Here is a 23,523-nt window from a genome sequence, read left to right as displayed (position 1 = left end):
GCTAAAGTCCAGATATGTCATGTCCACTGCTTTCCCCATATCCAGAGCCAGTTATCTCACTTCCTTACTTGGTTTTAAGGAATACAACAAAGGAATTGTACTAGCTTACCTAAGGTTTTAATTGATCCATTGGGTTTAGCATATAAAATGCAGGATATATAGGATAATTTAGGCCTAGAATCCACTATTGCAGTTAACAGCTAAATTCTCATTGAATTCAATTAGAACAGGAACCAGCCCCCAGAGGTTAAAATAACTAATTTCTGTCTTCTGAGGGATTCTTCTTTAGGATTTTGATCTTATTTGCACTGTTTTGAACGTGAGCCGTAGAGGCCTGATCCTGCAAGCATTTAAATCAATGGGAGGTTGCCTTTAATTTCAATGGGAGTAGGTTTGGTCTCTAGGTGAGACCAGGGCACCATTAAAATAATGCAGTTTGCATCAGTGTGCCAGACTAGCAAAAATATATGTAGAAGATATCATCCTAGGTGTTCATCTTCCTGTTTATCTTAAATGCCAGCTATGTCATATAGAGAAAAAGTCAGGGGGGAGAATTATGTACAACCCTAATAAAATGTAAAATCATCATGAGTCATTCACAGAAGTGTTACAGATCATGAATGCTGGACATTCACATGAGAAAATGCATGGAACACTTCATTTGAATAGAACCTGTGGTTTTACAGTTTTTTTGAGTTGAAATGACTCTTCATTGTCCACCCATAAAATAAAATAAATGCACAGCTCAAAAACAGCTGCAATCAAGTTAAAAACCCAAACACATTTGAAAGCAAAGAAACTGAGTGCCCCAGCTGACAAAGGGAGGGCACCAGCTACCACCATGCTTCTGGAAACGCTGCTTCCTCCCCTCATTGCAGCACTCTGGGCCAGAATGGAAAGGAGAACCAGGGCTCACTTCCTCTGACAACCCTTTGGAGCACTCTCCTGAAGTATTATGGAAGAGAACAGTGGGGACTACAATTGTGCAGCCTGTTTAAGGATTAAGTATCAATGGTGTTTGGGGTGGGAGAGGCTGGCAGAGTCTCCTTGCACACCTTTCCCCACAACACACACATTTAAAAAAGGAAACACAGTCTAGGCCTCTGTGAAAACTAAATTGTGTGACACAGCAGAGGGAGGAGGCAAGTACTGAATGATAAATTCCAGTTGCTATTACAGAAAGTTATCATGGAGAGTCTCCCAGTGTTCCATTGTTGTTTCCAGTGTTATAGCCAGGTTGGTCCCAAGCTGAGAGAGAGACAGCGTAGGTTAGGCACTATCTGTCTTTCACCAACCAAAGTTGGTCCAAAAAAGAGAGCTTTTGAGGTACAAAGAGCACTTCTACCTTTTCCAGATCTGAAAAAGTGTTCTGTGCAGCTCAAAAGCAGTCTTTCACCAACCAAAGTTGGTCCAATAAAAGGTATTACCTCACCCACCTAGTCTCTTACATGATCAGCAATATTCAGACTCAGTGACAGCCTATTGGAAGCAAAGGGAGTAGGTTGTGAGCTTGACAATTAATTCCTGCCCCCCCAATCTGCTGGTCAGCTGTAAAAGTCAGACATTTTATGTAATTTCCCTGTATTCCATTTCAAGAAACTTTTGGGGGACTCCAAAGGGGAAATTAAATGGGATTCAAAGTCTTTCACCTCTAGGTTGCTAGTTCAAATCCAGACTCAGTGCCCAAAATGTTATCGGGGCTGAGTGTCGTGTCAGTCCAGTTCCTAGCAGACAGGCAATCACTTCACAAGTGTCACTGCTGCAATTAGCACTAGCTGTTTTCCTTTATTGGTAATGTCAACAACTGGCCAATTCAGGGCTCAGTAAACTGGTTAACCAGCATGGGAAGGGCTCCATTCATGCTGCCCCTGTTCAGTGGATAGATGATTTAGTCTTCAAGACTATCAAAGCAACATTTTATAAACTTTGAAATAATTTATATATTTATATTTTTAGGGGGAGGCTCAAACATATGTTCAGGGTAAAGGAGGAAGAGCGTAGAGCAGGTAGTTATGGTATGGAGGGATATTTAACAAATATATCTCCCTAGGAAATCTAGCAGAGTTAAGGTCAAGGGGATCATAATGGAAGACTTGGAAAGAGAAGGACGTTAAATACCAAAAAAGCCTCCTTTCTAATAGAGAAATTAGAGAGGTGATTCAGGCCACACAACTAAAACTGGATTGAGGCTCTCTGTGATGGGTTCCATCAGAGACCCCCTTGGGACTATTACCTGATGTGCTGAAACTACCTGAGCCCATTTTCCCTGTCAGCTTGGGATTCCAGAACCCTGCCAGGTCTGGTCCATGCCCCCAAAGCTGCAGACTTTAACCAACATCTCCAGCACCCAGACACCCAGTTCCCAATGGGATGCAAACCAAATAAATCAGTTTTACTCTGTATAAAACTTATACAAAAAGAAAAGGAGTACTTGTGGCACCTTAGAGACTAACCAATTTATCTGAGCATAAGCTTTTGTGAGCTACAGCTCACTTCATCGGATGCATACTGTGGAAAGTGTAGAAGATCTTTTTATACACGCAAAGCATGAAAAAAATACCTCCCCCCACCCCACTCTCCTGCTGGTAATAGCTTATCTAAAGTGATTACTCTCCTTACAATGTGTATGATAACCTGGATTTGTGCTGGAAATGGCCCAACTTGATTATCATACACATTGTAAGGAGAGTGATCACTTTAGATAAGCTATTACCAGCAGGAGAGTGGGGTGGGGGGAGGTATTTTTTTCATGCTTTGCGTGTATAAAAAGATCTTCTACACTTTCCACAGTATGCATCCGATGAAGTGAGCTGTAGCTCACAAAAGCTTATGCTCAGATAAATTGGTTAGTCTCTAAGGTGCCACAAGTACCCATTTTCTTTTTGCAAATACAGACTAACACGGCCATTACTCTGAAAACTTATACAGGGTAAACTCAAATTGTCTGCCCTCTAACACACTGATAGAGAGATATGCACAGCTGTTTGCTCTCCCAGGTATCAATCACTTACTCTGGGTTAATTAATAAACAAAAGTGATTTTATTAAGTAGAAAAAGTAGGATTTAAGTGGTTTCAAGTAATGACAGAACAAAGTAAGTTACCAAGCAAAACAAACACACAAGTCTAAGCCTAATACATTTAGGAAACTAAATACAGGTAAATCTCACCGTTAGATGTTCCAATAAGCTTCTTTCACAGACTAGACTCCTTAGTCTGGGCCAATCCTTTCCCCGTTACAGTCCTTGTCAGTTCCAGCTCAGATGGTAACTAGGGGATCTCATGACTGGCAGCCTCCTTTGTTATGTTCCACCCCCTTTTATATCTTTGGCACAAGATGGGAATCCTTTGTCTCTCTCTCTGGGTTCCCACCCTTCCTTCTAAATGGAAAAGCACCAGGTTTAAGATGGATTCCAATATCATGTGACATGTTCACATGTCTTGTGAAACTTCATTACCCACTGGCTGGCACACAGGCATACAAGAAGGCTTACAAGTAAGCAGAGCCATTTACCACCAATTGTCCTAGTTAATGGGAGCCATCAAGATTCCAAGCCGCTATAAATGGCCCATACTTTGCATAGTTACAATAGGACTTCAGAATAATACTCCATATTTCTAGCTTCAGATGCAAGGATACATTCATACAAACAGGATGAACACACTCACCAGATTATAAGCTTTGTAATGTTACCTTACAGGACACCTTTTGCATAAAGTATATTCCAGTTACATTATATTTACACTCAGGCATATTTCCATAAATATGTGGAGTGCATCACCACTCATCTGCCCATTTCTAACTTGAAATCTGAGACAAGCCTCAAATGAGACATTTGGATCCAGATCTGAACACTCAGTATTTGTCTGTGTGTTACTTATTTGAAGAATGATAAAATATTCAGACAGATTTCGGTCATTTTGGCTCTGCCCCGCCCCACATTTTTAAAATAGGATTTGAAGGAAGGAGGTACTCTGACAATGAAATACAGAGGAAAGTTCAACTGCCTGAAGTTTATAAATATTTCTGACCAAAATAACTTTAAGATAAATTTGAAGCCAAGAATATATATCAGGCAAACAAAATCTTCACTAGAGTGTTCCAATTAGTATAAAAACCACAACGATTAAGGAGCTAGAAAGTTCAGAGTTTAAGTTATATTTAGGATTCTTGTAAGTTTTCAGAAGCACAGAAGTTCACAGTTAAGGTATACATGTAAGCAGTGGCAGGATGAGCTCCACCCTGACATCTGGTGGTGAGGTGTGGCAAGTTGTGGAAAAGAACTTCAGGGGCCGATCTCATTTGCATAGGCACACCCACCACGCCTAGAATGAGACCATAGCTGCCCAAATGGTCACTTTGGCTGCTGTGGGATCCCCAGTGTCTCTGTTATTGGGGCAGGAAGAATAAATTGTTATTACCCTGATTATGGGAACTGTGCTTGGAACTGTACGTGGCCTTTTGTTATGATGGAGGGATTCACCATCAACTAAGTAGCACTCGCTAGGCAAGGGTCATGGGTTCCAAAACTGTGTGAACGGAGAGAGGCTGGGGACAAGTATTAATACTTGGTGGCATGGGCCCCTTGGTGAGGGCCTTACATGCTGATTGCACTTCCTCCTCTCTCCACTGTGGAATATCAGAGCTAATTTTGATTTCATTAGAAGTCTAGTTATAGGCTGCTGAGCTCACTTTGGGCTGACAGTGCACCAGCATTGGGGCTCCCCTACTATAAGCTGAATTCACCTAAGAGCTGAAATCACCGAGTGTTGTGTTAAGTAGTGGGGGAGCCTGAAGATATATTGTGGAGCAGTTTGCGGGACGGCTGGTGAAGCAGTTCGACGCGGAGCAGTGTGTGGATGGCAGGAGCTGCTTGTGGGCCGTGGAGCTGAGCGAAGGAGTTTGTGGGGCGGCTGGCGGAGCGGAGCGCAGCTGAGCGAAGGAGTTCGTGGGGCGGCTGGCGGAGTGGAGCGCAGCTGAGCGAAGGAGTTCGTGGGGCGGCTGGTGGAGCGGAGTGCAGCTGAGCGAAGGAGTTCGTGGGGCGGCTGGCGGAGTGGAGCGCCGCTATGGAGCTATGGGGCGGTCAGCTTCAGATCACGTAAGGTGCCTCTTACCCCCGTCCCATTTCCACCCAGGTTGGGAGGTAAAGCTCCGCCGATAAACTTTCGAACTCTGGGGCTGCCCTGACCAGGGACAGAGACTTTTGGGGCATTGGACTTTTGGGACTTCGGGTGATTTGGGGTTGCTGGACTCAAGAACCAAAGGGAAAAGGGCATGCCCCAATTTGCCTGGGGTGGGGTTGTTTTTGCTCATGGGTTGTGTTATGAATCCTGTTGGTGGTGTTTCCCCAACATAATGCCACATTGTTTCTCTCTGTTATTAAAAGACTTTTGCTACACTCAGACTCTGTGCTTGGGAGAGGGGAAGTATTGCCTCTTGGAGGCGCCCAGCGGGGGTGGTATATATTTGTCCCAGGTCACTGGGTGGGGGCTCGAGCCGGTTTGCATTGTGTTATTGGAATGGAACCCCTAGATATTGAACCCGGCCCTTGTTGCTGCCAACTCTGACGGGCAGAAGGGTTACATACAAACTACCTGAACTCTGTTTCCATAGCAATACCCTGCAATCAATCAATAAAAAGTCACCTGACCCTATCCATGACGGTTTCACCTGATCAATGACCACAAAAAACTTAAAATGTTTCCAGTTTAAAAAAAAATTTTTGTTGGCACAGCCAGTCACCTTTACCTCTTACTGCTAGAGTACACGCATCACCAGTGTGCCACACTTGTGGCAGGACACAGCACTGTAGGGGTGCTTCTATTCTACTGCCCCCTCATGTCCTGTTTCACAATGGTTTGCTGTTTCCATGGCCCGGCCCGGCCCAGCTCAGTCCCCTTCTGGGGTTAACAGAAAGCTAATTAAATCTGAGCTCAAAATAGACACCTGGTTCTTCGAGTCCATAATATAACTATTGGTCCTTTATGGAGATCAAGGCCAGGTTACTTGCGGCAGAGCAGCAAGATCCTTCTGTCCTGGTCCTGGATTCACTTGGAAAACTGGCCCCCAGTAGAAGCAGCCAGCTCTTTATGTGGCTTGCTGGATTTTCATTGGCCACCTCTTACTCCTGGATCTTGTAGATGCCAGAGGACCAACTCTTGCTTGCTCTGCCTGCAGCAAATCATGGGAAGCCTTTCTAGGCAATCCCTGGAGGTCTGACCTCCCAGCTCTTCCCTTCTAGCTGGGCACCTTTTCAGGCTGCAGTATGCTAAGGCAGTGAGAATTTCTAGCAAGGGGGCAGCAAATCCCTTTGGGCCCTGTCACAAATTACTTCAACATATTGTACCACTCATCGAACCAGGAATGGATGAAAATCACCATTCCTCACTCCTACCTAAGGGTCCTATTCTGCAAAGAACTCTGTTCAATTTTTCCTATTGACAAGGTTTGCTAGCAGCCAGTTGTATATTCAGGATTATCTACATAGCAAACATAGGGCTAATTTTTTTTTTAAATGAAAGATGTGGACTCCAGAAGTCATTTGGTGCCATATTTTAGATTTGTTTGATCGAAGAGGTCATTCATCCAGTACTATTTAAAATCTTACTGACTTCAAATTAGAATTTAATAAACTAAACTTTGGTCTTGAGTGCTAGATCTAAACTAGATGAGTCCAGTAAACCAAGTTTTACTTCACTCCTTTTTTTGTTACACAATGGCAGAAGAGAGGTCTTGAACTGTGGTGATTACTTCTATTTTTGGTAGAGAAATTCTACCTCGGACATATCCAATCTACCAAATTTGAGACCAGTATTCCTTTGCTTGCAGATTTTAAATGTGTCAAAATTGGGCTTATAGGGAAAAAAGTAGTCATTCCATAATTTGCTGGAATTAATATACTTGACTGTTGATTTTTTTCAGTTACTAAAGTTTTCCACATGTAGTATTCACTGTAGCTTCTATTATGTGGATAGCAGTGACTGACATCATTTGGTGTTACAATCATTTTGCTGCCGTCACAAGTGAGTTTGTTGCTTCCTCTGCATGGTATTCAGTCATTTACCATGAAGCTCCAGATCCAGTGCTGGAAGCTTTTGCCTAATAGATTTTACATAAAGTTTTCTTTGGATAATACATCATTTCTAATCATTATAATTAAATAGGGTCAAATACTCTGGAAAAAAAATCTATTTAGGCTCAGTTTTACGTAGTTTTCTTATCTAGTGTCTTGAGTGGCAGTGTAAAAGGATATATACCAAAATATTACTCTTCATTGAGTGTCATGTAAGTCAATGAGGCTTCCCACAGATGCAGGGATATGCTGCATTTTGCAGGATTGGGGACCATAATTTTCAGAAGTGCTGAATGTCAGGAGCTGCAGGTCCACAGTATCTCTGAAAAGCTGGCCACTAGGGCCTGATCCAACACACACTGAAGTCCACGGGAACCTTCCCATTGATCAAGCCCCTGTGTAAGACAAAACGCCAACTGAGGTATCAGTAGGGATTTAGGTATTTCATTTGAGGCAGCCATATTAGGAGATTACACATAAATAAAACCAGGCCAACTCCAGAACACAACACAATTATTTTTAAATTTTGAGGCGAATAAATCTCTATGCCAGAGGAAAATAGATGTTTGGAAGATTATATTTTTTTTTAAACTGTATTCACAGGTCTCTTATTTCTCTCCTATGTATCTCATGCTGGCTCAACTATCCCTCCTATTCTGGTTTCCTGCCCAGCTATTAGCAAGGTTACAGCATTCAATAATGCTTAGTGCTGCAACTGGTCTGCATTTTCCTTTTGCTTTTTATGGGAATAACTCAATTGTGAGATTTAAAAATGAAAAACAACATACAAGAGTGGAACAGGCATGGTTAGACTTAAAATGGTTAGCTGTCTCACCAGACCAAAAAAAAAAAAAAACCAATAACCCAAAGTACTGCTGAACTGAGTTGCTTCAGATTAATGCAGCGTCTGCAAAATATGAAGTCCACATGGTTTTAAAATATAACCAAACAGATGACTGTCAGACTGACATCTGATGTAATGGCAAGGGATTACTTGCAATTGAGTTGGCCTCCATTTTCAATTAAAAACGACTCCAGAGAACTTTCAAAGGAATGTGTTTATAATTTAGTCTGGTATAATGCCCATGGGCATGTGCTGCCCAATTAATGCAATTATAATGGAAGATTCACCAGCTGGGGCAGTCCAAATAAAGTTCAGGGTCACATCCCTTTCCTCAAATTGGGTTTATTAGACTAGATCAAGAAACTTGATATACTGTTTCCTGAAGGGCACATTTTTAAAGGATCAACAGACCATAACACTGGGCCTTACGTGTACCCCAAAGTCCAGTGCCCTGTTATAGTCCTGAATTTTGATTACTGTACTGTACATTCCTCTGCTCTTTATTCTTAAACTATAATATGTAAAGTCTGACAGTATTACTATATGTGCTGTTAGAGAGCCAGTTCTATCCACTTAAAATTTCTCCTGTCCTGAAGAGATTGCCTTTCACAGGAACTCATTCAGTAAAAAATACCCTACAGGACAGGAAGTCCCCTACAAGGAATGGTGACTTAAGTGCACTGTGCTATCAGTAAGGGGTAATGTTAGAGCCTTGAACCTGAAACCCCTTTGTATTTGGGTAATGTAGTGGGGTTTGGATTCAAATTCCTGGATCCAACCTCTGTCATTCTGATTCTAAATGAGATCCAAAAACTAGAATGGGTCCGTTTGGATGTGGCTCAAGTCTCATGAGAACTGGAATAAGAATGTGGAATTTTACTCCCTCCCATTTGAGCTGGAAAAGTCCAGTCAGCTGATCTCATGAACTTTTCACCATTTTGGGCTACAGTCTTGCCAAAACACCTAGGAAAAAAATTGGTATTTTTAGCCAACCACATTTATCCCTCCTAATCAAAAACATCTACAGAAAAAACCAAAACTCAGTCCCTCTGAACCGGTTACAGTTTTCCCATCTATTTTGGTTCCTTATGAACCCTGCTGCACCTTGCCATCTTTAATATATGCAACATTTTAAATTTTAATTTTGATATAAATGAACCAGGATGTCTTCTTTCTATAATGTAGGTAATGTAGCAACTTTACAACTCTGACTGTAACAGCATGATATGACTTCCTGATAACAAATGGTTATCATTGATCCAATAGTCCGGGGCGGCTCTACCAATTTTGCCGCCCCAAGCAGTCGCCGCCGAATTGCTGCTGCCGCAAGCCGCCGCAGCAGGAAGTGCGGCAGAGCTGCTGCCGAATTGCCGCCATGGGACACAGACTGCTGCCCCGTTCTAAATGCCTCCCCAAGCACCTGCTTGGAAAGCTGGTGCCTGGAGCTGGCCCTGCCAATAGTGCAGAGTCCTTCCAATTCCTTCCCATAAAGCTCATCTTCCCCAACTCCGATGTACACACAGTACTATCGCACTGCCTACTGAGCACATAAAACTATCCTGCTGTTGCATGCCAAACCTTCTCCAATCACCAAGATTGGTGTCATAAGTAAAATGATGTACCTGGTAGTCACTTGGCTTATTGACTACTGACTGTTCTGGCACAATGCTATGTTTTGTCATTTCATATCCCAGTACACATTGCCAGGTCACAGGTAACTTTCTCTAGCTATACTGACTGACATAAGAGTTCTCATTAACTTCAGTGGTGCCAGAATTTCAGCCAATAGTCTAAAAATTTGGAGAGAACAGGGTGTCCAGAACATTGCAGTTTGATTATTTTCTTGGTGAAGGAAGTAGGAACATGTCACCCTGATCTTCTATTATGTAATAATAGTGTCCAGAGTCCCTGTTCCGTTAAGTAGCGTACAAACGACGAAGACAGTCAATACTTGCCACAAGGATTTTAAGTAAAATGAAGTAAAGTTCTTAAACTTTCTGTCGATTGCAAAATATATTACTGAGGCTATAAAGATTGCTCTAAAAAATAAAGACACTGCATTGCTTTTGCAGTTGCTGTACAGTCCTCTAAAATGACAATACACTGGCTTGATAAGGGACTAATATGAAGCCCATTGAAGTCAGTGGAAGTTTCCCCCACTGACAACAGTGGGTTTTGGATTAAGTCCCACATACATTTTTTTAATCCTTGTTTCTTTCATGTGTCTGCAGAATGAAAACATGCTTTTAAATACAGAAAAACCCTAGTGTTCCCACTACATACTTCATGTTTCTTTAGACTGTATCCCCATAACTGCAGAACAAGTGTGTAAACAGTTTATTCTGTAGTGGGAAATTGAGACTGCTCATCAAGCCTGGAGCTGTTCAGATTTTGAAGGATGTTACAGATCGATCACACAAATTAAAGGCACAATCCTGTCTTCGCTTTTTGAGCCATGCTGGTGTGAGGAGCAGTGTGTTAATACTGAAGGGTCTTACCACCACTTTGCAGATGCAGGACAAGAAGAGAGATGGGCCAGGAGCAGAAAGAATGGGAAACAATTTACTGCTCTTTAAAGAAGGCACAGCCTGCAACTATCCAGCTCCTGTTGCTGATCAAAGCACAGCATGCATACAGGAATGCTGGTGACCTGTTCCTTTATCATACCAGTAGACTGCCTTTTAGCCTATTTCTCACCCTAGCACTATCTTGAGTGCAAGAATAGAACCCTCTCCTGTTACTACTCTAGAGGGTGCTTGTGGGATCAGGAGCCCTCTTTTCCCTCCGCTGCCCAGTGCGGCAGAAGGTAGGATTTTTCCTTGAATGTGTTGGGCTTCACATTTCAAGGATGTTTACTGACTGACATTACAGCTATGAAAAAAGAAAAGGAGGACTTGTGGCACCTTAGAGACTAACAAATTTATTTGAGCATGTAGCTCACGAAAGCTTATGCTCAAATAAATGTGTTAGTCTAAGGTGCCACAAGTCCTCCTTTTCTTTTTGTGGATACAGACTAAACACGGCTGCTACTCTGAAAGCAGTCATTACATCTATGGTTATCCTGCCATTCTCCTTCAGTTTGATCTGAGAGGGCACCACTGTTTCCTAAGTGCCCAAACATTCAAATGTCTCACCCTGCACATTCAATGGCACATACTGTGTTCTTAGCAATAAGAGCACTACCTAAGGTCAAACTGTAAGTGGTATAATGTGGTCCAAGGTGTTTTCATTAATGTGACTCTTCGTCCACAGCAACAAACTTCCCTAAGACACTATTTGTGCTGTAAAAGCAGACATTTGCACAGTGGCCCTGGATATGCAGGCAGCACAGAAAAGAACCCCAGAGATTTTTGTGTTTGACAAATCCCTTGGTATATTAGAGCTCTTAAAGCAAGCAGTATGAATCTACTTGCACACTGTAGAGCATTTTACAGTCATTCTCTCAGTTTAGAAATACCATACAACAGGGGATCCTTACAAAGCCCTTAACAAGTCAATAGAGGAAATGCCCCACCAAAAAGTATCATTTGGTAATATTTGCAGAGTTAAGGTTTTGCTTCACTCTTTTCAGGGCACATTTATTCAAATCAATTTTCCTTCTGCATCATTTTAAGATGGTCAGTGTCTGACAAACATTTGGTTGTGCACTTTGATATTCACTAGAGAGGGGCCTGAGGTAGAGAATTCAAATGCAAAATATCACCACAGTTAGATTTGTTGGGGATTTGGGGACATTTATAGCTGAGGTTTTGCTTCAGGACCAACTCTAATACTCCTCCCTTAAGTTATATGCATCATTAACTTCTGATCAGTGCTTGCTTTACATTAATTACTGAAGGACATACAGCAGAGTCTGAAGTGGTTGTGCTACCGATTTACAGGTAGTCATTATGGATGTTGTGAAATCTCCCCCACCCCCACGGTTGTGAATTTGAGCCATTGACTGTCTTCGTAGCGGGGGGACTCCTTGAAAGGGTTCAGTGTGCTTGCCTCTCTCCTCACCTATACACTTGAGAGTGGAAAATCTGGCTCTACACTCCTCCCCAGTCTTCACTTCCTAACCAAAAGGAGTGCCTCTTGTCCCCTGAGAGTGCACAGCTGGTCCCAATACAAGAGCCCAATATGGAAAAGGCTTTCACCTTCTGCCATCCCTTGGGGGCCTGCTCAGGTGGGCACAATTTAGCCTGGACATTAGTGTTACAGGCAGAACTGCTAGCACAGCCTACAGTGCAGGGTGTCCAATACTTTCCATCAGAAGATCCTATTCTCAGCTGCCTATGGCTTTGATAAACTCAGTGGCCAGAATGTTCCATGCTAGGGTCTACCTCAGTCTTCAAGTTTCAACCAAAACTGGCTAGCCATTTCGGATAATAGAGAAATACACTTTGCTCATGTAAAAATAAAATATACACAAAAAAACAAAACAAAAAAACATACACACAACTGTTTTGTTGAGATACTGCAGCACCTCCCTACACCAGAGAAGGGATATGAAGTTCGGCTGGGAGTCACCCTTGCCTGTTAGTGGACCCTTGATAATTTTGGTCTTAATCTTTATGCCTCAAATTACCCCCATCTGGAAAATGGGGATTCCACCACCTAATCTCTCTGGGGTGTGGTGAAGATCAATTCATCCATGTTTGTGAAGCACTCAGACACTAAAGACTGCTAAGAATTGCTCATGAAGAAAACTAATTTTTTAAAGTAAGTGTGGGGTTCGGATGCCAAGAATTAAATAAGGTTGGGGAGCCATGCACTGAGTAAGGATGAAATATTGAGTAACTACCCACTCACTGAATGCAACCTGTGGCTTGTAGAAGAGATTGTTTAATTTGAAGGGGGCCAAATTAAAGTTGCACAGGCAAACTTAATCTGAATTTTTCCTGACTTTTGAGTGCTTGACTTTGCAAGCATAATGTAGTTTAGATGAAAAAGCAGAGCATGATTCTATCCTGTGTTACTGCCATAAAACTGGAGTAAAGTTCCATTAATTTTAATAGAAATTTACTGGCACAAAACTAGTATGAGAGTTTAAATTAAGGCCCAAAAGATTTTACTTAAAAATAAAAATCACATTTTTTCCTATGTTTCTGAAATCTCAAACTGAAATTCAAGATGGTTTAATGCATTCATTAATACTGAAAAAAGAAAAGGAGTACTTGTGGCACCTTAGAGACTAACCAGTTTATTTGAGCATAACCTTTCGTGAGCTACAGCTCACTTCATCATGAAGTGAGCTGTAGCTCACGAAAGGTTATGCTCAAATAAACTGGTTAGTCTCTAAGGTGAGCTGTAGCTCACGAAAGGTTATGCTCAAATAAACTGGTTAGTCTCTAAGGTGCCACAAGTAGAGACTAACCAGTTTATTTGAGCATAACCTTTCGCGAGCTACAGCTCACTTCATCATGAAGTGAGCTGTAGCTCACGAAAGGTTATGCTCAAATAAACTGGTTAGTCTCTAAGGTGCCACAAGTACTCCTTTTCTTTTTGTGAATACAGACTAACACGGCTGTTACTCTGAAACCTGTCATTAATACTGTGCACTTGACATTTCTCTTTTGAAAAATGTTTCACTTTTTCAAGTGTAGGAAGTGATCCTCTATACAGTTTTACAAAAGACTTATGAAAGCGACAGACTTAGCCACCTCTCCCACAGAATGAAAAATAATCTGGAAAGTCTTTATGAAAAAAACGACATCAGTATGTATTAATGTTATATGGACATCAAGACAGAACCATCAGATGGACTGGTGCCAGTTATGGTGAGCAGAACTGGGTGTTTTTGCAAATATTTGTCTTCTACACATTTGTTTGGGGAACAGTACAAGAATTAAAAAGAACAAGATAAAATTAAATGGTGAAATCCTGGCCATATTCAGGTTCTACTGATGTTAATGGCAAATATGTCATTAACATCAATAGAACCTAAATTTCACTCCAAGTCTATCTTTATTGATAAATAGGCATTGCAGAGCAAGTAAAAGGAGAACAAAAGCCAGACATTTTGATCACAGCTGCAATAAAAATCACTTTGCAACACTAGAAAGATTCCTTCCTAGTAATTATGATTGGCTACAATCCCTATTTACAGCATTCAAACCTGAAAAAAAGTATATATGTTTACTAAAATAATAGATTGGAGATTCTCATAATTAGTCCCACTGTGAACCAAAATAGGTGATAAAATATAACTGTATTTGTGAAGGGGGGGAGAAGAGACACTTTGCTACATCTATGACAAAGATTTATCTGCATTAGTTTAGGAAGCATGCTTTACTTAGGTAGCAGAGACATGGATTAATTATGCAGGACATCCTAAACAAGTGTCAAGATATGCATTTATGCAATATTTATATGCAATATGCACATCCTGTCCCCTTTAAAGGAGACATTTTGCGCCAAATCCCACTTGTTTTACTCATTTTCAGTTCCCAGAACAGATGCGAGTTTGTAAGTGAGGCAAGCCGAATTTGACCTTTCATGAAATAGATTGTTCTAAAGGAAGTGCTTAACTCCTAACAATTTTATAATACTTTTTATTTTGAATTAGGTACATCTGTTTCTTGTCAACAAATGTTAGCATTAGCAGACAGATTGCTTAATAGCACAATATTGCAAAAGGGAAAAAAAATCTCAGACCAAAACATTTTACAGATTATGTTTGTCTGAATCAAGTAGTCTAAATGAAATCCTGCCTTCTTTGACAGTCAGTACGTGGATTTCAGGGATCTAGAGACATTTTTAAAGAGGTAGGGAAAAGGAAAAAAGGACAAGACCTGGGTACTTGGCAATATTTACTAGTCTCCTGTCTTCCAACAGTGGCCAATGCCAGATGCTTCCAAGGGAATGAATTGAACAGGGCAATTATCGAGTCATCCACTGCATGTCATCTGGTCCCAGCATCTAGCAGTCAGAGATTTAGGAACACCCAGAGCATAGAATTGCATCCCTGACCATCTTGGCTAATAGCCATTAATGGACCTATCCTCCATGAATTTACCCAATTCCTTTTTTAATCCAGTTATATTTTTAGCCTTTACAACATGCCATGGCAATGAGTTACACAAGTTGAGTGTGCACTGTGTGAAGAAATACTTCATTAGGTCTGTTTTGAACCTGCTGCCTATTAATTTCATCAGGTGACCTCTGGTTATTGTGCTATTTGAAGGAGGTAAGTAACGCTTTCCTATCTACTATCTCGACACTGTTGATGATTTTGGAGGCCTCTAGCATATCACCACCCCCTTAGTCATCTCTTTTCCAAGTTGAACAGTCTGTTTTTAAAATTTCTTCTCATGTGGAAGGGCACCCAGAACTGCATGCAGAATTCAAGATGTGGGAGTACCATGGCTTTATATAGTGGCATTATGATATTTTTGGTCTCATTATCTATCCCTTTCTTAATGGTTCCTAATATTTTGTGTTTTTTGATTGCTGCTGCACATAGAGTGGATGTTTTCTGAGAATTATCCATGATTACTCCAAAGATCTTTCTTGAGTAGTACAGCTAAATTAAATTTCCACCTTGCATTAGTTTGTATTTATCTACTTTGATTTTCATCTGCCATTTTGTTGCCAGCAGCCAGTTTTGTCACATCCCTTTGTAACTTTACAATCAGCCTTGTACTTTATCTTGAGTAACTGTCATCTGCAAACGTTGCTACTGCACTGTTTACTCCCTTTTCTAGATCATTCATGAACGTTGAAAAGCACTGCTCCCATTAGAGATCCCTGGGACACTCCATTTTACCTCTCTCCATTGTGAGAACTGGACTGTTTATTCCTATCCTTTGATTCCTCTCTTAACCAGTTAGAGATTCATGAGAGCATCTTCCTTCTTGTGCCATAACTGGTTATGTTGCTAATGTCCTACACTAAAGGCTCTTGTCAAATGCTTTCTGAAAGTCCAAGTACATGATATCCACTGGATCACCCTTGTTCACATAGTTGTTGACCCCTTCAGAGAATTCTAATGGATTGGTGAGGTATGATTTCTCTTTACAAAAGCTGTGCTGACTCTCACCCAAGAAAATCTGTCCATCTGTATGTCTGATAATTCTGTTCTTTACTATAGTTAGGCTTACAAGCCTGTAATTGCTAAGATTATCTATGGAGCCTCTTTAAAAAATTGGTATTACATTAGCTACCCTCCAGTCATCTAGTACAGAGGCTCATTTAAGTGATCAGTTACATACCACAACTAGTAGTTCTCCAATTTCAGACAATAGTCACACCTTAAAGGCATAAACCAAGAAGATGAAATAAGACATCTTTGATTAGTCTGAATTTCTGTATTAGATAAGTGAACACAATTAAAGTGATTTCTTGGAAAAGACTATTCACTTACTGTTACATTAGCAGCCATATTTTGGCTGACCTTCCTTTAGCCTTTGATGCTGTGCCCAGCAGCTTACTTAATCAGAATTGGACAAGTGCAAATGAGCCCTGGAAAAAAATCTAAGTTTAAGTCACTCTGCAATGTCTGTTAAATTAATCAGTCTGTGATTTAGATTTTTTTTCCAGTGAAAACATGATATACCATGTGCATTGTCTATTGTTTTCCTACTTGGATTACAATGACTCATTTATTCAACTGCAGTGAGTAGGATCCTTAACCATTGTATCTGAGGCCTGCTCTGCACTACATGGTGAGGTGTATGTAATCTGCCTTGTGTTGACCTGACTGTGGAAGTGTCTTCATTTACATCAGCAGGAGCCAAACTTAAGTGCCTCTGTATGCCGATTTAGTAATACCTCCTCCCCAAGCAGTGTGGACTCACAGTAAATGTAATTAGGTGGATACAGTGTCAGTGTAGGATCTGCATTGCTTATGTCAACTGTCACTGACCTTGAGGAGCTGTCCCACAATGCAATCTATGTTTTTGTCAATATGCTTAGTATATAGCATTAGACTAACAAGCATATTACAGGGCAGATTCTGCCCTTTGACTATAACACCAGTCAATGGGAGTGGCACGTGCACATCTGAGGGACAGAGTCTGGACAGATTTGATTTCCAGATATGAGGCAGTGGATTTTATAATGCCTCTTGACAATTTTAAGGTGAGTAATTTACACAGGATTCCAACTGGAATCAACTAAATTTGTCGGTTATCTCCAGGGATTGGTTTATCCCAGAATATCAGTAAACAAACAAACTTGGAGAAATATGGAGAGGAGGTCTTCAAGTACAGTTAATTAATTGTGGTTCTTTGGTTCTACTCTGAAAAGTAATCATAGAAATATCACAAGGTTCCATGTTTGGCTGTCAGTAACCACCAGATCAGAGTTTACTCAATTTTCAAGTTAAAAAATTAAGACTAATCGAGTTACACAGGTGTCACAAAGGTTGCATGATCTCCTGACTTTCTCAACACCATCAAAACTACCAGATAAATAAAAAACAGTGAGTATATATTGTCGGCTATAGTTATTTAAAATGCAAATAATGCTGTCACCTTCAATACAATTTATTTTATTAAGAGTATTTTAATTTAATACAAGTGTTTCCACTGATTTCATACAACTAAAGACAAAATCCTTGATGTTTCCTTTCTTTATTGCATAAAAGACACCCTTATTTTTGTGGCCAGGAAGAGGTAATTGGTGCAAATTGCAATCAGTAAGGCACCAGGCAATAATAGCACTAATAGTCTTGGCAGCATACCCACGACAATTCCAGTTAGGATGAGCATGCAGTTATAAATTGATGTAGTTCAGTGAAAAATATGATGAGATTATTCCACTGAACTGCACAAGTGAAACAAATAAAGTTAGAGCACAAATAAAGATTAAAAATTAAATAGTTAAGGTTTTTATTTTTAAAAAAATTTCATTAAATATTTTTTCCTCTTTGTTGTTTACTTCAGAGGGGAAGCTTGCCTTGAAAGCATGTTACACACAAGCCTTCTATAGCTTCTGCTCTGAGGTTAGTACAGGAAGCTGGCCTACTTTTTATAGTAATAAAGCCAGCCTGTGTGCACTGTTAGTTGACTGCAAGATTCCCTATTTACTTTTCATCCACAGCAAAAAACCTAAACAAACAATCTTCACTGCACAAAGGAGCACAGGTTGGAAACATTTGTTCTAATACAATATCAGCCAAAAAAAATCAAAATGCTAAAGAGGAAATAAAAGGACAAAGCCCACTCTTTCCCCCCAAAAAGAGAACCCAACAATTCCTCCTGAGTCTCATATGATTTCTTTTTGCTAGGCTCTAATATTAGTATTTGTATTAACAGACAGATTTCCTTGAAGATAGCGTGAACATACATATTACTTTGTAGTCCTCAACATACTGTAGTCCTACCCTTCAAAAATATTTTGTGATTCAAAGTTTGTCTGCATCAGTTTCCAGAGTCAATGTAAGTGATTTAGTGTTTCATTACCACTTGTCAGATTCTATCGTTAATGTCAAGGTATCAGCCTGATCTTTGTGACTAAAGGTGCAAATCAGACTTATGTTTCTGAATGTGAAGCACAGGACCCACCACAAAAAATCAGGATCTTGAAACCATGAAAAAATGACTCTCTCACATCTTTCAAACCTCTTAGAGAGAATCATAGAAACCAAAATATAGAAGAATGCAGCTAGATGGCTGTTAAAAAAAAAAAAAAAAAAAAAGAAAGTGGTGTTCTGGACAGACAGCATTTTAAAGGATACCAGAGCTATGATTTTGGAAAACATCATCATTCTCTACCCTCACGAAAGAAATAGGAAAGAGTATTTAGTGTTAAGTTTGGCATAATTCAGAGGTATGGTCCGATCTATCTGTATTTTTTGGTCTAGTTCCCATGAGTATTTCAAGGCAGTATTTGCTGTCTCATACAGGCAAGCTATGTATGCTTTTGTTGGTTGGGTTAGATTGGTTTTGTTTGTTCACCATTTGATGAAGATATTCATCTCTCTCTTTAGTCTGTATGTTACTGTTTGGCTTACTAAGGGATCAACAAAATAAAAAAGTATTCTTAAATGTTAATTTTAGTATGCTCTGACAGAAGAATTTTCCCTTAAATGGAATTGAAGATTGCCATCTGCTGGCTAAAATATGTAGAGTACACCACCACCACGAACTTACATTGTGCTTTACACATTCAAAGCACTATGCAAACTGACTAATCTTCACAACCCTGTGAAGTAGGGATCTGTCATTATTCCCATTTCTGCATGTGGTAAAATTTAGACAGATGAAATGGTTTGCTCAAGGCCACACTGAGTCAGTGGCAGAGCTGACGTTAGAACACAGGACTTTGTGACTGTCCACTCTTTGCTACTTCCTCCAGAACACGTGTCACTATTTACCTGACAAGGTATTACTCACCACAGGAGAAGGACAGTAAGTAGATTCTAGGCCTATGCTAGCAGATTTTCATGGGAGTTTTTGAAGCTGATGTACAGCATTATGAAGAACTTGCTTTGCCTTAGTTATTTTGAAGTTACCATCTTGAGGTTAGCATGCTCTTATTAGAGCTGGTGGCAGAATCAGACATATTATCCTGATTATCCTATATAACAGGTTATTTTATTTTAATAATTCTTAAATATTTTAATATAAACTATGAAAACAAGCATAACTGGGCATTTGTGTTAGCCACTGTATTACCACCAGATAATAGCTGCTCTTTACAATACACAAAGACATGGCAAACCTACAGTATGCACCAAGGAATGTTGATAACTATGCCTCCTTAATATATTGCATTCACTTAATCCTTTAGGGAACAGAGCCAGAGGGAAAGGGTCATCAATCCACCAATTGAATTCACATGCATCATGCACAGAAGGTACTAATCATAAAATATTACCATTTTAATAGCACCTAAAGTACACTAGGTAATAGAAGACAAAAAATATGCCTCTGTCACAAACAGCCTATAATCTAAAGTCCCACTGTTGCTTCAAAGCAAACGTAGGTAGACTCCTGGGGCCATATGGAGCCACCTTGAAACCAGTCTCGCTGTTGCTCATTATAGCAACAGCGCCTATGTTAGATGTGAAAAAATCAGCAAAGTTGACAAACCGCAGGGACTGACAACAGCTACAGCTATTCAGGTACAATACCATCTTTGTGGACAAGGTTTTCTTCTGTTCCGAGAACATGAATGTGTACATACACAAATGCTATTTATATACTTCTTTAACCCCTTTTGTTGTTGACATCTGTTACATCTTATGCTCTGCAAGGGAACATAAAAGCAGCGTTTTCCCAAGATGACACACTAATATGCATGCATCAAGATATATAAATGGAAGCGTCCCATGAGCTCCATATAGTGCTTAGTTCACTTAAAGCCATAACAAGAACCTAAACGGTTAGGAGAGCCACTATGTAGGTAGTTTTGCCCCTTGGAGAACTGTTACAGATATCATACCTCTTCAGACTGGCCATCCTCACAGATTCTCTTCCCTGAGCTGACAGGGTGATTTAGCTCTCCGATCAAATCAAGCCTCTCTTCTCAGGAAAAACAATCAATCTTTCAGCTGCATTCACTCAGTAGTCTTCTTCTAAGGATATGCTTTGGAAAAAGGAAAATGCAGTCTCTTCTAACCCTATCTGGAAGCCCCTTAAACAAGGACAAGTGCTAACAGACAATCTGAAACCCCTACCTGTATCTCAGTATTACAGGACTTTCCCTTCATTAGTCCCCCCCCCCCCCAATCTTACCCTATAATAACTACTTTAGCACAGCTCCTCTGCCACTTAATGTTTCCTTAGTACTGAAACTACAGCTGCCCAGCAGACAGCTGCATCTTATATTCACTGATACTCCTCCCCAGCATGCCTTGCAACAGCTCACAAGCAGATGACCTTCTGGAGACTCTAATCACCACAATACTGTTCCTTAAAGAACTTGAAGTTGGGATATACTACCTGAGGCAGTCCTTAAAATTACAGCACACTCTGTGACAAGGATCTGCTTGTTGTGATAGATATCAGTAGGGCTATTGAACTGGGACTCCTACTGCCATGCTTAATGTATCACAGAGAGGTACAGATGGGCAGGGAGGCATAACTGTTGGCAGAGGGTACAGGGATGGTCTGTGATGCTCCTGAGTGACTCCCCAACCCACTTGTATGCCTGTCATCACTCCCACTGCAAAGCCAAGTTCTCTGGCCCAATGCCTCTGTTGTCTCACCTAACCCTCAATCCAAAATGAAGCTCTTCCTTCTTTTTCCACTTATGTTGGTTTACATTCAGTTTTATTAGCATTTACTTTTATTCATAAAATTAATACAAATCAGCAGAATCAAAAAACAACGTAAGAACAAGGATTAGGAGCGGGTGTTTTGGGGGATCATGAAACTAGGGTGCCCACTGGGGCCAGGCAATTGGGCTCTAATGTGGGGCTCATGACACAAGTACAGTAGGGCCAGGGAGTCAGTGATAAGCCCCGCTGCCCAGCTTCCCACCAATGTATGTTGTGTCTCTCCCTCATGAAACATCCTCTTCCCCCAAATGTACAACCTTAACTCTGACATCATACCAATTAATATACAAATAATGGATTATAGTTTTAGTGATTACATTGACAGAAAATGATTTGAGCAACTGTAATTGTGCATTAATGTTTTTTGTGAGCAAATATTCCTGGGTTTTTTAATGTCAACATTAATCAGTATCAGTGATTACAAGTACAATGGATCAATAGGCTAGGGGCAGAGAGGGGATCATTGGGCAGGTAGCATCAAGAGCACGTCAATGATATAGGATACGCTATCTACAGCTAATATAGAGTACTGTATCTCTATTTGCCTAGCCTATGAAAAAGCAAATGTTTAATTACCAAATGATGTCTGGTTTCAGAGTAGCAGCCGTGTTAGTCTGTATCCACAAAAAAAAAGGAGTACTTGTGGCACCTTACTTTAAGTTGCCACAAGTACTCCTTTTCTTTTTGCAAATGATGTCTGAAACCTTTTCAGAAGAGATCTACATTACAGCATTTAAATGCACCATTATACGCCTGTAAAAGCACTATTAGAAATTTTACATCATTTTGGATTCTATCAGTAGTTAGTGTGTAATTCTTTTCAGCATCTAAGAGCTCTGTCAATAGACATTTGGACACTTTGAACACAATTATCTTACACAGCTTTTTCCACAATCCTCTGAGGCCTATTATTCAAATCAATTGTAACTGGATCTCTTCTGAGGATTGGGGTTATGCAATACCAAAAACAAGAGGAAAAAAAATAGTGCCAAACTTGACTACGCAATTACAAACACTTTGGTGGGTGGTTTTGTTTACATTTATGTGCAGTGTTCACAGGGTTCACAGTTCCCTATGTGCCCCCTGAATCACTCAGCTCTTCCCTTCCAACCGCCTAATATTCTGGAATGTAGTTAATAACTTGGTAAGTGCTAATTGCACAGTCAAGTAAAAAGGAATCTCTGGATGATTAAAGATTTAATCACTAAGCAGCTGAAGGAGATCTGCTTGATTCTGCTGAAGAGTGTTACTAACTTGTTTCCAAACTAAAATTCTAAAAACCTATACTAGGCATGAGAGTGTTCCAAAATTTACCTGTTCCTAAATTCTGAATTTTATAAACAATTGTATGTTAGAGAAAGCCAAATAAATGTGGAGATTTTTTTTTAACTTTTCAAAGTAGACTTACGTTTAGGGCTGCCATTTAAAGTTTTTATTTGACATTTTTGAAAAATCAACAACAAAATCTGCTCCTTTAATCACAAAAAAAATCATAATAGCAGCTTCATTCAATTATGTTAGTGGAATGTGTGTGTCATAGATTGTATTTCATGGCTATATGGACTCTCAATATGATCGTTAACAACATAACTATGAGCAGCATTTCCTATAATAGATATTATCTATGAAAATGTTATTAGTCTTATAATTCCTCTCTGTATACCTCACATTGGACCAGATATTCTGCTAGAGTAAAGCCGTATAACTCCAATGTAGTCAAAGGAGCTACATCAATTTACATAAACTGAGGATCCGTTTCATCCAAATTATGCAGAGGGCATAAAGGACATTTGGTGGAGCCATGTCATGTGAGTAGTGACAATGGTCCTCTGGGCAGCTGAAGACCAGGAGAAACTCCTCAGGGACCCCTATCTTCAACCCATGCCTAAGGTTTGTTTAGGGCCTGAGTTGGCTATCTGGCTTGCTGTGGGAGTCCTTGAAGTATTCGTAGGCTGTGGGGACACAACAATACCAACTGTGTTGTTAAAGGGAGAAAATGGGGTTATTGCAGAAGAATGGCTGGTAATTTGTGGGAGCCAGGGGCTATTTCAGGTGGAAATGAGGAAGTGGGATTTTTTACCAGGGCAAGAGACAAGTGAAGTGTTTTGGAATTGTGGGTGGGAAAAGGGTGGTGGGAGAGGCAAAATACATGGGAGATAAGGAAAGGTAGGGAGATGAGCTAGTATGAAGGGCCCAAGGTTTAGATAAGGTCTGGTGCCATACACTTGGAGCCCATTAACAGACTTCTTATCCCACAAGCATTAGCTATCTATAGTCATCAGGAGCTGACAAAACTAATTGAGGCCCCTGAGGGGATGGGCCCTCAGAGGAGCTTCAGAAGGCTGCAAGGCACCTGGGTATGGTGCTGTCTATGACAGGAAGCAGGAAGGCTGCAGAA

This window comes from Lepidochelys kempii, chromosome 4 (assembly GCF_965140265.1).
Source record: "Lepidochelys kempii isolate rLepKem1 chromosome 4, rLepKem1.hap2, whole genome shotgun sequence".
NCBI classification, from domain to species: domain Eukaryota; kingdom Metazoa; phylum Chordata; order Testudines; family Cheloniidae; genus Lepidochelys; species Lepidochelys kempii.
The sequence above is the reverse complement of the archived record's forward strand: the minus strand, read 5'-3'. Positions refer to the sequence as shown.